General features: G+C 48.7%; 1 protein-coding gene across 1 annotated transcript in view; it reads left to right on the top strand.

Moving 5' to 3' along the window:
* Positions 1-687: 687 nt before the first annotated feature.
* The window catches only part of CSRNP1 (cysteine and serine rich nuclear protein 1), a 38266-nt gene continuing 25576 nt past the window's right edge, over positions 688-13377 (top strand). The window contains exon 1 of the mRNA XM_061586730.1: positions 688-1190. The gene's annotated coding sequence lies outside the window, so the exon portion shown is untranslated. The remainder of the gene's footprint in view (positions 1191-13377) is intronic.

Here is a 13377-nt window from a genome sequence, read left to right as displayed (position 1 = left end):
TATTAAAAGTAACAAAATTGTGTATTTTTTAAAAACCCAAAATAATGTTTTATTTAAAGAAGAAAAATTATAAAAATATAACCACAAAAAACCCAAGCCACCTGAACAGTGCAATCCTATTCATGTTCTCCCCCCTCCAAGAATCCTAGGACCTGTAGGTTATTAAGGGTGCTGGGAATTGTAGCTCTGTGCAGAGTAAACTACAGTTCCCAGGATTCTTTGAGGAAAGCAATGTATTAAATGTGTTGTGTCTGCAGCCCGAAGCAAACCCCACCAACGTATAATGCACTTACTCTCAAGTAACGTGTTATATAGGCTCATAAATGAGAATTATAATCTACTAAAATGCTTGTTAACTCTGTGACTCAATGCAGGAATTTCGGTTCGGAAGCGAGTCTCATTGAAAGCGATTAAGACTCACTCCCGAGTAAATTCGGTTCAGCTCAGCCGAGCGGGCGGAAACACCCCGCCCCAATGCAGTGTACATAGTTTACTCAGAAGTAAATCTCATTCATCCCAAGAGGGCTGACACCCAAGTAAGCATGCCTAGGATTGCACCTTCTACACAACTCTTGCGGGAAAGGTGAATCGCCAGCCCGCGCGCGCGCGTGCACACACCACCCTTCCCCAGTTCACGTGTGAATCCACCCACAGCAGCAGCAGGCGCCGCTCCACCAATCCCAAGGCTCTTTCGATTTTCCGGGAAAGGAAGAGAGGCAACTGGGCAGCCCGTCTCCTCCTCCTCCTCCTCCTCCTCCCTGGCGATGGATTAGACGGGGAAGGAAGGAAGGAAGGAGGGCAGGCAGGCAGGCAGGCAGGCAGCGCTGTGTGGGCTGGGAGCAGGCCGGGCTCTCGCTGGCTGTCTCTGGCTGAGGCTCCCTTGTCACCGCCTGCGTCAGAGCCCAGGAGTTTTCCACTGACGAAAAAGGGCAGCGCAGCAGCTGAGCCTGGAGGAGGCGGTGCCGCAGCAGCACAGCCGTTCAGTTCAGCGCCAGGCACGGGCGAGCCAGCCAGTCTCTCCGCAGCCTCCAGTCTCGACGACGAGGCAAGCCTGAGCGGCGGCGCCTCCCGCTCCTCTTTTTTTCCCTCCGAGCAGAGCCTCCTTTCTCCGGAGCCGGCTTTCCTTCTCCTCCTCGTCCTCCGCCGGCAACAAGCAGCGGCTGCCGTCCAAGGAGCCCACAGCGGCGCCGGTAGGTGTCTGAGTCTGCCCGGCTTGTCGCCGTCGGGGCCAGCGCTGCGCTCTCCCGCATCCGAGCGCTGGCTCAGTGCGTCCAGATGGCTCCGGGGTTAGGGGAACGGGGCGTCGTGGGAGGCTTCCCGCGGGGTAGTAACTTCGGGGTGGGTGGCCAAGGGGGGGTAAAATGGTTGACTTTCCACCCCCTCCCCATTTCCTCCCTCTCAGGTCTCCCGAGCGGCTGCAGTTGTTGGAGGAAGGGAGAGGGGGCAGTCAAGAGGCCGGAGGGGGAGGGGAGATCCAGGAGGGGGGGTTGGAAAGGGAATCGGGGGCTCGCCAGGGCTGAATTGGGGGCGCGGTGGGTGAAGGGTGAATAAGCCCGGTAGGGGGCGCCCTGGAGGAAGGGGGCAGATTGAAGGGAGCGCCAATCGGGACTTTATGGGGTGCTCTCGGGACTTTGGGGTGTTGTGGGAGGTATGGGAGAAGTTTATGCCCAGGGATAGAAAAGGGGGGGAGTTAAAGTGAAACCGGATTAACGGGAATTCGGAAATGACACATGGAAGTGGATGGGGAGAGAGAGAGAGACAGGAAGCCGGGGTCGCTCGAGAGGAGTTATTGGAGTGAACGGGCGATGCCCAGCCTGTAGAGGGTGCTGTAGAGCGGGCGAGAGAGGCCGCTCAGGTGTTCCGACCGTCGGAAGGGGGCGCGCACAGTAGAAGGTCTACCAAAGCGCGGAGTCGGGATTTTGAGATGGGGGGAGCGGGAAAGGCGTTTATATCGTGTTAAGTGGACACTGCGAGAGGTATTTGGCCCCTTTGAAGTAGAAATCGAGGAGGCGAGACGCATTGAAAGGTTCCGGCCTCGGCTTGTCGGTGTGTGTCTGGGCTCACGTCCAGTTTCCTCGCCACCGCGGCGGCGATTTGACCCTGGAGGGGAGGCTGGGGGATTTTCGAAGCGAAGAGAGTCACCTTTTCTTCCTTTCCGCGCTGTTCGCCTGTGGCAGACCGGAACACGGTTTTTCTTGGCGGATCGTGGCCTCTGCCCTGCGGGCGATGATCCTGATCAGCCCCTCTGGCCTCCCGGCGCGATCTTAATCCTCGCTTTCTCGCCTCCCTCCCCTTGCACCTGATCTCTGCCGAGGCGCCTGCCTGATCCCTAGTTGGAGAGAGGGAAGGCGTTCCTCATTCACGCCCTCTTCTCCGCTCACGTTTGCTTGGCCAGCGCGTAATGTGTGTGTTCGTTGTAATCTGGCTCTTGCCATCAGTTCTGGGACCAATTCAGCCAGTTCTTCCAGGTCTCTCATATCCTTCTCCCCTCCCCGCTCCTCTTAAGGGCCTGAAGTGATGGGCTGTAAAACAGTTCAAAAGAACTTTAATTAAGTTACCCAAATTCTCCAGCCCTGGGAGATAATGATATTTGGCTCCTTGCTGGGCTGTTGCTTAAAGGATTGGCAACGTCTACCTCCTCCCTGCGGGGCAATCTAACAAGGCTGATTGGAATTAAACAAAAACTCACATCACCAGATACTACATCTTATAATGTGTACCAGTTCCTGTTCCTGGCCTCGGTCTTAACTGGAAAAGGATAGAGACTCCAGTCCACCCACTATTAGAAAACGTCACTATATCTGGAGTTACTATATCCTGGGAAATGTTTTTTCCATTTTCTTCTCTGGATTTTCTGTCTCATATTTTCCCCCACTCCACCCTGACTGGTTGTCTCCTGGCCTCCCTCCTCCTCTTCCTCTGTCACAGTTCTACTGGGGAAATACTGTGCTTAGCTCAGAGTTTGATGCCACAGCTGTGAGTCACGGCAGCTTAAATATAGGTTCTTGGGGTTTTCATTGAGACATCAAGGTTGCCAGTTAATGTTGTTGCATCACTTGCAAGCCTGTCTGGTACACATGACTGGATAACATTGTTGGAATGCAAAGCCCGCTGATGTCATAGCAATGTTTTCTAAAGTTTTGACGATGGAGGGATGCATTTCCCCCCTCCCTCTGGAATTAAAATTAAAACTAGACACTTTGTGCTCACAGTCTTGAAAGCTAAACTCCTAGGAATACCTCTTGACTGGAAAGAGGCAGCCTCAGAACAGCCACTCGTATAGAGGCACACCAGGCAACCTTCCTCTGGGGGATGCCTAATTTTACTACACCCCTGGGTTGGGAGTGATTGAATGGCCTAAATGTGCACAATGCAGAGCCACAGTGGCATTTCTTCCCACCCCTATCGGAACCTCATTGGAAGAAGGCACGGCCAGAACAGAACATCATTCAGTGAAACAACAGGCAACCTCTTTTTGTAGGTGGATGTTATGTCACAAAACTAACCTTTCTTTTGCAGCACATTAGTATGTCCTGGCATCAAATCCATCCGTTAATAGGATCATGTGCGTCAGGTTCACATGCCCTTGTCGTAGTTGTTCTTGCCAAAGTCAATTGCCCTTTTGTCACAAATGTATATTGTTGTTGGAGTGAAGGGAAAACTCACACTTGCACTGTGTGTAGTTGCTTTCTAACTATTTTTAGAAGTAGGTTGTGTAGAATGTGAAGTCAGAATGGAGTTTGCAGTTGGTGGTGCTGTGGTTCCCCTCCGCTCTTCCTTTCATGGCAGATTGCAAAGTAAGCTTCAGGCTGCACGCTTACAAGGGAGTCGGTCCAATGAACTATATAGAATGTAATTCCTAGTAAATATGCATTAGATCAGGCTGCACAGCTGTCATGATAAATGTTCTTATTTCTGGTACAGCCTTTGCCAACTCGATGCCCTCCAGATGTTTTGGCCTACAAATTCCATCACCTTCATCCAGCTTGGCCGTCATGATCCGAAACATCTGGAGGACACCAGACTGGCAAAGGCTGCTCTAAGTAAGTCTCTTTTAATTCGGTGTGCCTTAAGTCTGGAAAGATCAAAAATGAGACAAATCCTAAGCTTTTATTAAAGGGATTCCTGTTAGTGAAGCTTTCAAGCCCCACAAAATTAACACAAAAGTCCTTTGTCGGTCACAGTGGGCAAAGAACGTATTACATATGTGTGATGTGCTAAGCAACTCATTTATTACACCTATAACTTTTCTGCATATCTCAGGACATGTTGCTCTTCCTGCCTGTCAGAGCTGTGTTGGGCTTGGAAGTCTGCATGCCGGGATAGGATCGGAACCAGGCAAAGAGGCCATCTCTTTTTCTTTCTGTATTTCTTATTCTCCAAGACCAAGAAAGGAGTAGCAGTTTCTGTACCGATAGCTATTTTATAAAGGCTGACAGTGTGATTGCTTTCTCTTTGCCTTGTAGCTACAGCAACACCTACTGGTACAAAGGCAGGATTGATCAGGAACAGTTTTGATGGTAAAACTACTGTGCATGTGTGTGTGTGTGTGAGAGAGAGAGAGAGAGAGAGAGACAGTCTTAAGATAGGAGAAGGATGCAAAGTCGTGTTTTTACTCACCCGCTTAAAGGCAAATTGTCTGGACATTTTGTAGGCCAAAAGTGATTTGGATGGCATGTAGTGATTTCTCGTGGGGGTATGGGGAATCTGTGGCGCCTCTCCGGATGTTGCTGGACTACAGCTCCCATCGTCTTTAACCATTGGGCATGCTGGCTGGGGCTGATGGAGTCCTGCAACATCTGAGGGCTGTGGGCTCCTCCTTCCTGTTCTCAATCAAAAAAAATTTACCTGGAACATGCCGTGGCTGGGTCTCCAAGACACGTATCCATTTTGCTCATTCTTGCTCCAATTGATTAATTGATCGTAGTGTGGAAGCTTTAATCTGCAATTAGTGTATGTGGGTTTCCCCCCAAGTGCCCTCATCTCCCTCCTCGCAGAGTAATATAATACGCTGGAGGAAAGGACAGTCAACACGGTGCCCTCTTGAGTTACTAACGTATGCCCTTTCGGCATCTGCTGCTGCACAAAACAGATGTCGACGGCAGGACAAAGGCATTATTAATTTGCCTTACGATTCCCCGCTGCGCATACGAATGCTGCGTCTGGAGTGGTGGCAAGGGACATAGTTTGAGGAGGAAGCAGGATATATTGAAATGTCAATCAAGGTATGAATCCTCTATCTTTGCGTGTTTAAACAATTTGCAAAGTCCTTTACAAGGGTTACGCTCGCAACACCGCCCTGTGAGGCAGGCGACTGTTTCCATTCTACAGAGGGGAGAATCAAGGCTGAGATGATACAGCTAGAGCTTTGGAGAGTGCCAAGGCAGGGGAGTGGACTCTTAAAACCCAAGCCCTCGCACAGATCCATGGGTGCCTCTCACTCTCTCCATATGGACACTTTTGTTCTCTTGGCCGTCTCTTGCATGTGCCGTGCCCGGCTGCAGGTGTAGCACTGTGGTTTAGAGCATGCTCCGAAAGTCCCCTTTTCAAGGCTGAGCTGAGCCAGCAACTTTAGGGCAGGAGAGGGTACACTCTGTGTCTCTTCTGAAGACTATGATAGACTCCCATCATCCCCATCAAGCATGGCCAGTAGTCAGGGATGATGGGAGTTGTAGTTCAGCAACGTCTGTGGGGGCCACAGGTTCTCCACTCCTGCTTTTGGCCAGCCTGCCACAATCTCCTAAATGTAATGAAGAAATACTGCCCTACCTTGCAGGGTCTTTGTAGGGATTCCTGAATAAATTCATATGAAGCATTTTGGTGCAGCTGTGTTTCTAAAGGCCTGGGAGAGGTTTATGTGTGGTTCTCCTTGTGTGTATGTGGAGGGATCTGTCATCCACAGGGCCTACAGGGTTGATTATCTTAAGCCACTGGGTCCCCTGATGTTGTCGGGCTACAGCTCCCATCAGCCCTAGCCAGTTTAGCCAGTGGCCAAGGATGATGGACAACGGAGTCCAACAACATCTGGGGACCCAAGGCGGAGGAACAGTGCCGTAAGCAGTCTAGTGGTGCCTGTTTATAATTGATGGATAGCTTGCTGTGACCACAGCCGCGTGCTGTGTGTGGGTCCCACCACCCTTACCTCCACCCTTTTGCAACTCTAGCCCATGGGTAGCCAACCTGGTGCCCTTCAGATGTTGCTGGACTCCAGTTCCCATCAGCCTCAACTGGCAGGGTCGGAGATGGTGCTAGTCCATCAACTCCTGGAGCACCCCGAGTTAGCTACCTCTTCCCTTGCATGCCCAGTCCTTAATCTCATTGGGATCTTTTGCTTTACAATTTCACGGTTGCTGACCGACTACCTCTTGCAGAGCCTACTAAGACCACATTCACACTATGCATTTATCCCACTTTAAACAGGCATGTCTCCTCCCCCCTCCCGCACCTGAGAATCCTGGGAAGTGTAGTTTGTGAATGGTGCTGCGAGTTGCTAGGATACTCCTGTCCCCCTAGTTCTCTGGGAAGAGGGACTGACTGTTAAACCACTCTGGGAATTGTCGCCCTGTGAGGGGAACAGGGAGTCACTTAACAACCCTTCACAAACTACACTTCCTAGGATTCTTTGGGGGAAGCCATGACTGTTTAAAGTGGAATAATAGTGGAATAAATGTATAGTGTGAATGTGGCCTAATAATGCCCCCTCCCTTTACAGGTGCTGACAGCCACCCTCCTCCCCAGGGTTTTTTTTCGGGGGGGGTTGTAGATAAAAGCTGCAAAACCAGGAGGCTTCTTCATGGATGATGTGGGCTGTCATTGACTTCATAGGTTGCAAGTAATGCAGTCCTAACTGGAATTGCTTTGTAATGTATGCTAACCTTGCTTCAGTAAGAATTTCCTGATGAGTAGTGCGTCTTAATTTTTTTTTTTTTTTGGTGGTGATTAGTGCAATTCTTGGAATTTCCTATTTGGGCACTGAAATTCCTTTCTCTCTCCTCCACATTGCTGGTAGCAGGGTGTGAGATCAAGATTGCCCATGTTAAAATAGCAGGATATGTGCTAACCATGGCGTTAGAGTATTTAAAGCGCCTAATTTGTGTTGTCTTGTCAATTCTCACCACAACCCTGTGAGGCAGGCCAGTAGTAGCAGTCAATATTATTGTTCTCCCCGTATTATCAGAGGAGGGCTATGGGTGAGAGAGAGCAAGAGGGCAGCTTGCCTTGAGACCATAGGAAATCCATAGCAGGGGTAAGATTCAGCCTGGAGGCTTCCGGGGTTCATGGCTTGAACTCTTTAGCACCACTACACTAGCTTTCCTGTTCCGCCTCTTGCATAAAAGAGTAACTCTATGCATTATTAAGCCGTCCCTCGTTCCTTTCCTGCCTCTTGTGACCTGTGCTCAAGTCAGACTCAGTAAAAATGTTCATTGCCTTTTACTGTAAATCTGTAGAGATGCAGTGATCGATTGCGTGTATTTTATGATACGGATGGTTCAGTTTCTTACACTGCCCCCCCAATCCTCCTGCTCTTTGTGGGGTGGGGGTGTGTGAAGCAAAGTAACTGTAAGTTAAGCCCATCCAGACTCAGCAGCTTAATTCTGGCATTCAGCACGTAGACTGTCGGACCCAGTCTTTTGCATTATTAAGAGCAGGAGGGCTCACACACCTATATGTAAAACTAAAAGGTAAAACAGAGTGTACCCTCCAGAGGACAAACAAGGTAACCTGCTCTGCATTATTCAGGTGTAATCAAATAGGGGATTTGCCTAGACACCGAGGGCAGGTTTTTTCCCTTGCTTTTAGTATGCAACACTCCAGTTGAATCTTTATTTTAAAAAATTACCAACCAAATCAGTTGTTTTTACTGCCAGCATATTTAACATGGCAGTCTACCTTTACCTATAATCTTGAGGGTTGATTTACACAGGAACCTACAAACCATTCCCGCCCTCTTTCTCTTCCTGTGTAAACAGAAGCCTCTGGCTGATTGTAATAGCTCTTGGCTCTCCTGCTTGTTTCAGCCATGCAGGTTGCTCCATATTCTGATGGCTGGGGTGGGAGTGGGGGAACCCACTACAGGTGGAGGATGAGTAGCCAAGAAGGGTGATGTTGGTGAAACTGCTGAGAGGGATGGAAGGAGGCTATCTGGCCTGAGATGCAGTAAGTGTAGGGTCCAGGAGCTGCTACAGGCAGCTGCATGCTTGGCAGGGTGTGAGGGCCCTGGCTTGTAGGTGCTGGGGAACTGGCTCCTTGACAGAGGAAATCGAAGCAGACCAAGCTGTAGGCTGAACCCTTTGCGTATGAAGTTTGGGCAGGCCTGGTGAGGAATTATTCCCACGCGAGCCTGCCGAATACTCAACCTCCTCCCCACCCCAATTGGAGATTTTGTCAAACATTCCTCTCTGTTGCCTGAAATGCTTTTGTTTGGACCTTGTGGTTCCTGCAGCCTGCTTTGGGGAAACTGAGGTATCTAGATTGGGAGAGCTTTGCCTGTCGCCCGTGTTGATTCCGCCTTTAAGCTTCGTATTAAGTCCGACAGCAAGAGAAGCTGAATCCCGTAACCTGTATGAATTATGTAAGTGAAAGCAAATTAACATATACTCTCTTTGCATAATTTATTCTACTTCAGTTATTCAAAGGGTGGGGGGAAGAAGAGTGTGAAGACAGACAGCGCTGGCTACTGGAAATGCATGAATAAAATCCTTTCCGAGATTTCACTGGGCAATGCCTCCATTAGCACTAGAAACTTCTTTTCCTGTTTTAATGAGAGCTGGGATTCAAAGGAAGTTGAATTCTGATCCTGATAACAAGTCCTGTGCTTTCCTGTAGGGTCCTGAAGTTCCCAGGGTTTTGGTTTGTTTGGTAGGGTTTGAGCAGAAGGAGATTGATTGCAGTGCCTGCGATTGGAGAGGCAAGCTTGAGAATTTGTAGCAAGATTTGTTTGAGTGTTCCCAATCCAGGGAGCAAGTTTTAAAATGACATGAAGATTGTATGGCATGTTAAGACTGTTCAATGATTGTGAGGCTTTCAGAGATGATGATTAGATTAGCACAGCCTTCAAACAGGGTGTAGGGAGGGCATAAAAGAGGAGTTTATTTGGTAAAGTAAAAATGCTGCTTACTGGTCACCTGGAGGTGATCTGTGCTTTCCCCAACCAATCAGAAGAGTGTTTTGTTACTTTTTTTTTTTGCAATTCCTAACTTTATTTGAAACACACACACATACACACACACAGAAGTTGTGCAATGTACCATCCAGCTTAATATTTATACCCCATCCTTTCTGCAGTCTGGGGGTTACCCTAGGTCATCCTCTCAACAGCCCTGTGAGTTAGGTGGGTGACTGTCCCAGAGTGGCCCAGTGAACTACATGAAGGCTGAGTTGGGGATTTCAACTCTGCTTTCCCAGGCCAAAGTCTTAAGACTCTGGCCACGACACCATGCTGGCTCTCTGCCTAGGCATGTGCCCTGTTGGTTTGTTCTAATGATGTTCAGATGATAGATGTCCTTTTGCCCTTCCAAGTAGACTGGTGTGGTAGTGCCAACTCCTGCTCACCTTGGTGGGGCTTGTGCCTGGAGGCCCTCTGGTGGATTGTGCCCTGTGTTTGTGGCACGTGTGGCTGAACTGAGCCCATTAGCGTGCTCTCGTGTCTTGTGATGTGTGTGTTCCGGACGGGGCCCTCTGAGGACTCAACAATTGGACAAAATGCTGCTTGCGCTTGCTGGCTGGGACGGGTGGGCGGGTGGGATTGCCTTGCCAGTCTGTGCTTGCAGCTGATTCATGCTTTTTATTCTGGGATGTGAAATATGTGTGTGTGCGTGTGTGTTTCCTAGCCTTTGCTGTCCTGTGGCAGGCTCCGGGTCTATTTTTAGCAGTAGAGAGATTATGAAACCTTATAACCAGTTTAAGATTATTTTTTTTTACTGAATGGCTTGAAAGAGCAATAATCCCATTTTACTGTTCCTTGAAGCAAGCTGTTGAATCCCTTCCTTAAAGTCATCCTGTGTCCAATCTTGAATTTCACAATTTCTTTACAATCATTTACGGTGTTTTCCCTGGGATGCCCACATAGGGAAACCACAGCATACAGAGAGCGTAAGGAGGGAAATAACTTAAGTGCTCTGGAAATCCCCCCCCTTTTACAAACTTCATATACTACTACAATGTACTATATGAAGTAGCTTGGAACATTTTAAAGGAAAGCACCAAAATTATTCAGTTTCTCTTCTTTTTCTGGGAAAATGTGTGTGGCTCCAGTGTGTATTTCAGGGCTGGAAAAAAATATTACATATCTTCTGGGCACCAGCATCACATTTCTAGGTGTGCAGTGTGTCAGAAAGCATTTTTTTAAAATGAACTATCGGTTTATGAATGCAACAGGGCTTTTCTAGAGAAGCTTGTAAATAACCTCTCCCGTGCTCACCTATGGCAAGTCGGCATTGTCTCCAAGTAACCAGGAAAGGAAGCTTTCTTTGCAAATTGGAGAAGTCAGGCATTGTTTTGTGGGCTAAATTGCAAGGTTGTTGAAGGTGGTTGCTAGGCACTGGAACGTTGCTTATCTAGTTGTGGGGCAGGCTGGTTTTGAGAAATGAGAGAGGTGTTGGGGGGGCAGCATCCACACCTCCTCCCCCCGAACCCCCAAATGCACAGCTTGCAGATAGGGTTGCCCCAGATGCCACTTTCTCCTCACCTCTCGTTTGACCAGCCGTAGGAGGCTGGATTTAACTGACAGTTTTCTGGCTGCCAATCCTAGTGTATTTCCAGAGCCAGTAGACTAGGGAAAAAACTCTGCCCTGAACCTAGAAAGATGCCTTCTCCCAGGTGAAATGAAACACTCATCTAGCCAGTACTGTCTGCAATTGGTGGCACCTCCCCAGGCAGGGAGAGAGATTTCACATTGCCTGTGTCCAAGGAACCAGGGGACATTCTGCATGCAAAGCATGTCCCCTGCTCCTGAGCTGCAGCCCACCCCCTTGAAATATGTCAGTTGTCTAGATCTTGTACGTGAACTCAGAAGCAGCCCGCCCTCGAGAGAGAATTGTCTGAATCCTCCGCACGTTTTCTTGGAGTATGTCTTGAAAGGCCCCCCCCTTTTTTTCAGGAAACTGAGCGCTGTTATTTACGGCAGTGGAATCTGAAAATAACTCCCATGTAGGTGGGTGTTAACAGCTTGAAGACTGGGGAGACGCAGGCGTGTGTTTTGGTGCCGTCGGCTCCGATCACTTGTTTTCTCAGGGTAGGGCTCCACTCTAAATCATCTTTTGCCCAATCTGAGAGCCCACGTGCTTGGCATCCGCTCGGCAGGCTTGAAACCAGTTTTGGAAAAGGCTGCTGCAGACTTGGCGGCCTGCACGTTTAGCATTGGGAGGGCCGCTCTGTTGCATTGTGGCTCTTATTGACAAATGCCAGTGCTCAGCCTGGCACTCGAGGGCCAAGGAAGATCTCCAGCCAAATGTCCTGAGCTTCACTTTTTACAAACAATGACCTTTCATAAATTGAGGCAGCCAAGCCTGGCAGGAGCTGTATCCTTCAAAGGGTTGGGGAGGGGGGGGAACAGGAGCCTGAAGCTCAGTCACTTTCTGTAGGGCGAACCTCTGGCCCCTAATACCAGAGGCGTGGGATGTGGTTGCTCAGCAGTGAAGGGAAAGGCACTCTGCACGTGCTTAGAGGCACCATTTTTCATTCACTTGGCATTTGAGCTGAAACAGCTTTGAGGTTTGGGAGCAAAACCGTGAACTTAAAAGGGATCTTTGTTGATGGTGCGGTTTAGAAATGAAGTTGTTAATAATAATAATAATAATAATAAGTTGATGGGGCCATTGCAGGTGGGTTTTACTGTGGGACAAAGCACCTTGCTGGAGGGCATGCTTTACCCACTCCCACAGGAAATGACATGCAACTTTCTCTTCTCCCTCCCAGCCCATTGCTGCAAGTGCTTGAGAGCCAGCATGGTGTAGTGGTTAGAGTGTCAGACTGGGACCTGGGAGATCAGGGTTCGAATCCCCACTCGGCCATGAAACTCATTGGGTGACCTTGAGCTAATCACTGTCCTCAGCCTAACCTACCTCGCGGGGTTGTTGTGAGGATAAAATGGGGAGACTCGCGGACACTATCTTCAGCTCCTTGGAGGAAAGGTGGGAGAAATGTATGGTAGAGATGATGATTCTGATAATAATCGGATACTTTCATATTTATTTACCATTTTTTAGATGGCTTGGACTTGTCTGTGATTCCCTGCTAGTTCCAGAATTTGGTTTCGGTTTGAGTCCTGAGAATCTCAGTGCCCTCTGACAAGTTTCTAGCCCTTATGGCTACACAGGGAGAAGCGTGGAAGTATGGGGGCAACAAGTAGCGAAATATCAAAAGTCATCACATTTCTGGGGGTTCGGGATGCAGCTTCACTCTGGGCCCTCCACCGTTCCTCTCCCTTCTCTAAAAATAAGCATATTCACCATAGGTGAATGGCTGGTTTTGAGCTTGTATCCACTCTACTTGATACAGAATTGCAATTTCCCTCTGGGAAAGCATATTTCCTTTTCTCTTACTACTTAGCCCTACCAACAACTTTAAACCTCTGGCACCTAATCTTGGGGGGGAGGGGGAGGGAGAGGTGGCTTTGCTCAAATTTTCCTTGAGATGGGGGGAGGCTTTTTATGCATGCAGGGTGGTGCTGCTGTATTTCTCAGGGCTGCAGGCTTCCCTGTGAAGGTTTTATTTCTATCTTGCGTTACAGGGTGCTTCCCTCTTTTGAGTGGCTTAAACAGATTAGAAGCCACCCTAAAGCAATCCTACTCCAAAATATTTTCTCTTGACACATCGGTGGAGGAGGAGGGCAGCAAGGGCGTCTCTCCCTTTAACCTCCCCCCCATGCCTCCCTGCACACTTTAGCGCTTTCCAGGAGAGTTAGCGGCTTGTGCTCAGCACCCCCCTCTCCAAAATCTTTCCCTTTGTGTGCCACAACCTCCACCCCTCTTTTGAAAGCTGGATGTTCAAATCGGAGTGGAATGCATATCTGGGCTGAATATTTGTTAGAAAGTATTCCCAGGATAGGGCAGGGTCAGCTGTGCCAAAGAGGAATTCTTGTGGGCTTGATCCGCTCTGTGATGTTGTTAACGATAACAAAAGGAAGAAGAAGAAAAGCCATTTTGGGGGGTGCCTCTTCTTGGTCAAAGGGATGAGTAAGAAGTTGAAGCCCAGGACAAAATGCCTCTTCTGGCTGCTTCTCGAGGGATTTATCATTTTGTTTCAGATAACTTCTGTATAATGTTCATTTCTTCTACTCTACACCACCCCATTTTACCTTCTTTTTTTAATGACCAGCATTGTCCAAATGTTTCATAAATGTTTTTTGTTTGCTCTGAATTAAAATTGAAGGCACTC

This window comes from Rhineura floridana, chromosome 10 (assembly GCF_030035675.1).
Source record: "Rhineura floridana isolate rRhiFlo1 chromosome 10, rRhiFlo1.hap2, whole genome shotgun sequence".
Lineage (NCBI taxonomy): Eukaryota > Metazoa > Chordata > Lepidosauria > Squamata > Rhineuridae > Rhineura > Rhineura floridana.
The sequence above is the reverse complement of the archived record's forward strand: the minus strand, read 5'-3'. Positions and strand labels throughout refer to the sequence as shown.